The sequence below is a fragment of the Hylobates moloch genome, unplaced genomic scaffold (genome assembly GCF_009828535.3).
Source record: "Hylobates moloch isolate HMO894 unplaced genomic scaffold, HMol_V3 SCAFFOLD_16, whole genome shotgun sequence".
NCBI lineage: Eukaryota > Metazoa > Chordata > Mammalia > Primates > Hylobatidae > Hylobates > Hylobates moloch.
Window position 1 is genome coordinate 50,004,153 of NW_026652291.1, and position 4,183 is coordinate 50,008,335.

At 39.9% G+C, this 4,183-nt stretch overlaps 1 pseudogene; it reads right to left on the minus strand.

Moving 5' to 3' along the window:
* LOC116484677 (large ribosomal subunit protein eL8-like) overlaps positions 1-3,642 on the minus strand; it is a 14,258-nt pseudogene extending 10,616 nt beyond the window's left edge.
* Positions 3,643-4,183: the final 541 nt, after the last annotated feature.

Genomic DNA, 4,183 nt, shown 5'->3' on the forward strand with positions numbered 1-4,183 from the left:
CTCTTTGCTGTACAGTTTTTTGAGTTTTGACAAGTAAATAGAGTGTATAAACCACCATCACAATCAACATTCAAAACAGTTCTGTTGGCCAAGCGTGGTGGCTCGCGCCTGTAATCCCAGCACCTTGGGAGGCCGAGGCAGGCGGATCACCTGAGGTCAGAAGTTTGAGACCAGCCTGGCTAACATGGAGAAACCCTGTCTCTACTAAAAATACAAAAAATATCCAGGCATGGTGGCAGGTACCTGTAAACCCAGCTACTTGGGAGGCTGAGGCAGGAGAATCACTTGAATCCAGGAGGTAGAGGTTACAATGAGCCGAGATTGTGCAACTGCACTCCAGCCTAGGTGACAGAGCGAGACTCTGTCTTAAAAAAACAAAACAAAACAAAAACAGTTCTGTCATTCCAAAAATCTTCTTTAGGCTGCTCCTTCATAATCGACCTTAACTCCAGCAACCACGGATCTGTTCTTGATTCCTGTAGTTTTGCCTTTCCAAGGATGTTATAGAAATGAAATCATACAGTGATATATGAAATTTACAACCTTTTGAGTCTGTTTCTTTCACTAAGCATAATGCACCAGGGATTCATTCATGTTGTTGTATATATCAATAGTTGGTTCCTTTTTTATCACTGAATAGTATTCTATTGTGTGAGGCATTAGTTTCTTATGGCTGCTATAAGAAATTACCACATTGATAGCTTAAAGCAACAGAAATTTATTCTCTCACAGTTCTGGAGGCCAGAAGTCCAAAATCAGTATTACTGGACTAAAATCAAGGTGTTGCCAGGGCCTCTAGAAATTTTAGGGGCTAATGTGTTACTTGCCACCTACTGGTGGCTGCCAGCATTCCTTGGCTTATGGCCACATCACTCCAATCTTTGCCTCTCTGGCCATAGTGCCTCCTCTTCTGTCTGTCTAGAGTCAAATCTCGCCTTAACTTTCATTTATAAGGATACATGAAATCTCCCCATGCCAGGATCCTTAACTTAATCACATTTGTAGTCCTTTTTTTTCTTTTTCTTTGCCATGTAAGGTAACATTCACAGGTTCCAGGTATCAGGACATGATATTATCTGAAGGGTCATTATTCAGCCTTCCACGTGGATATACCAGAGATTGTTTATTCATTCACCCATTGAAGGACATTTGGGTTGTTTCCAGGTTGGGATAATTATGAATAAAGCTGCTATAAGTATTTACATAGGTGTTTGTATTAAGTTTTCATCTCTCTTGGGTAAATACCTGAGAGTGAGACTGCTGGCACAAATAGTAGCATAGTTCAACTTTATGAGAAACTGTCAAACTGATTCCAAAGTGGTTGTACCATTTTGCAATTTCACCAGCAGTATTTGAGAGGTCCAGTTCCTCCACATCCTTGTCAACAGTTGATTGTCAGTTTTTCTGATTGTAGCCATTCTGGTAAGTATGTAGTGGTATTTCCCTGTGGTTTTAATTTGCATTTCCCTAATGACTAGTAAGGTTGAGCATTTTTATTCTGTGTTGAAATTTTAATGTTGCATCATTTCATTCCCTCTCTCACTTGGCTGTATTTTGTCTTAGCTCTCCAAATGTGCTTTAGTAATTGTTTAGAATTAATTAACCACTTAATAGGTAAAAATCTTATAATTATTAGCTTCTCGTGAAGTTAAAACTACTGAGTAACTTTCAACGTAAAGGAAAATTCTTTTTTTTTTTTAACCTTGCATCTCCAGCTCAAAGGAAGGAATTCTGTCAAGATGAGTCATCATGGTATTCACAAAATATACCCAAGGTGCATGGTTAGCATGAGATGATTAGTAAGATTGGTTAAGAGTATGTCTATAATGTACATGTGTTCTTTTTCATCTTTATGCACCTTTTTGGATTAATACTCTATGTGTACCAAAATAATTTGAGAATCTTCCCTTCAAAAATCTGGGTGGAATACAATATTTCTAACTCAGTTTAAGTCCGTATGATTAGGTCTTTAGGGCATGCATGGGCCTGAAGTCCAACAAACCAGATTTGCTTAGAAGCAATTTTCTTAACCAATGAAATACTGCCTCTGAAGCTGCCAGAAACTCTGAATATCATCAGGTCTGCTGAGGCACCTGGAGAGTAATAAACCATTTGAATCAGAATCCACCTACTACTGAATACCAAAACTCTCTCAGGCTAGTTGGTGCATAAAATATGCCTCCATGTTTCCAATAGCTCCAGGATAAATGTCCTGTGCCAAAGAAATAGAACAAGTAAAGCAAAAACCTCAGGAGGCTTGGAAGATAGGAGAAGTGACAATCTTAGCACAAAGGACTCAAGTATAGAATATTATTCTTTTAAAAATATTATTAGGATATTTTTATTAACAAAAATAGTAGCAGAAATGGTGTGCCAGTACACTTGTGGCATACATGTTAATAAAAACTAGTAATTATCTTTTATGGCATGTTTATACTATTGTGCCAGACCCTATTTAAGTAGTTGACATAAATTAACTCATTTAATCCTTATAACTAACCAAAGAGTAGGTACTATTTTTATCCCCATTTATGGGTGAAGAAACCAAGAAACAAAGAGTTGAAATGATTTTTCCAAGGTCCCAGTGGAGCATCACACAGAGGCAGACAGGCCCCATCAAGGCAGATGGCGACTGCTGTCCACGAACTGTTACTGCATCTCCTACACCCAACCAATGACCAGCCTGATCATGGAGCTTTTCAAAATTCTGATTCCTAGGCCCCGCTCCCAGGATCCTGGTTCAGTCAGTCTGAATTCTGCATCGCTTTTGTAGATTCCCCAGGTGATTCTGAGCATTAGCTGGGTTGCCAACATCAGCTTGGTTTCCCATTGGTGATTTGGCAATGTCTTTTTGCTGGTGGATCATTATTAAGTTCCTTCAGACCACACAATACTCCACATCATAGGCAATGGGGCAGGTTACTACTTTTAAAATTTCCAATACAATGAGTAAAAGTCAGGATTAGTATTTTACTTACATATGATACTTCTCGTACCTGAGCTGATCTCCCATTAAAACATATTTAGGCAGGTGCTGTGGCTCACCCCCATAATTCCAGCACTTTGGGAGGCCAAGGCAGGAAAGTCACTTGAGGCCAGAAGTTCAAGACCAGCCTGGACAACATAGCAAGACTCCATCTCTACAAAAAATTTAAAAATTAGCCAGGCATGGTAGTTCATGCCTGTAGTCCCAGCCACTCAGGAGGCTGAGGTGAGAGGATCACTTGAGCCCAGGAGTCCAAAGCTGCAGCAAGCTATGACAGCACCACTGCACTCCAGCCTGGACAACAGAGCGAGACCCTGTCTCTTTAAAAAATAAAAACAAGCAAAACAAAACATTTTAATTGTTATGCATAGTGCATTTTTGTTAAATTAAGACTTATAGTCTCATAATGATCATGATTTCCCCCAAATGCTGGTGATGACCAAATTTCTATTTCTGTCCCAGATCTTCAACCCCCAGCCTAAAAATCATATTGCATATTGGATGTTTCTTCCTGGAAGAATGTCAAACTGAACAAGTCTGAAACTGATCTTTGTGCATCACATCCCAGCCAAACCTGTTACTTCTCCTACATTCCCTTTCTTGGTGATTGGCTTGGCCACCCACTCAGCCACACCAGCCAAAATGCTGGGAGTCATTTGGATTCCACTGCCTCCCCCACTTCCCGTGACCCAACAGTCCACCTGCTTCCCACGGCCTCCCCTTCCTGCTGCCACTGCACCAGTTCACGCCACTTCTTGGAGGACATCGCGGGGTCTATCTCCCAGCTCCCTGTCTTGGGCCACACTGCTTCCAGAGTGCTTGCTTTCTTTTCTTTCTTTCTCTTTGTTCTTTCGCTTTTGGGTCCAAGCTTCACTTTTTAAAAATGACATAATCTGTTTCAAATATACAATTGAGTATAGAGAATAATAAACAATTCTCTTCTACTAGTTTTATCAACATCTCAACATTATCATGTTTGCCAATTTATTTAAAGAAATGTATATAAATGTATTTAATGTATATTTCAACTGCCAGAGGTCACTGGTTTGAATCTAGCTCCACTACTTACTTGCTACGTATGTATTAATACATATTACATAAAAATATAGGTATTGAAACCCACCTTGACTAGCTCGTCTCCTAGTCCCTGAGTCCCCCTTTCCCAAGGCACTCTCATGAATTTGCTATTATCAATCT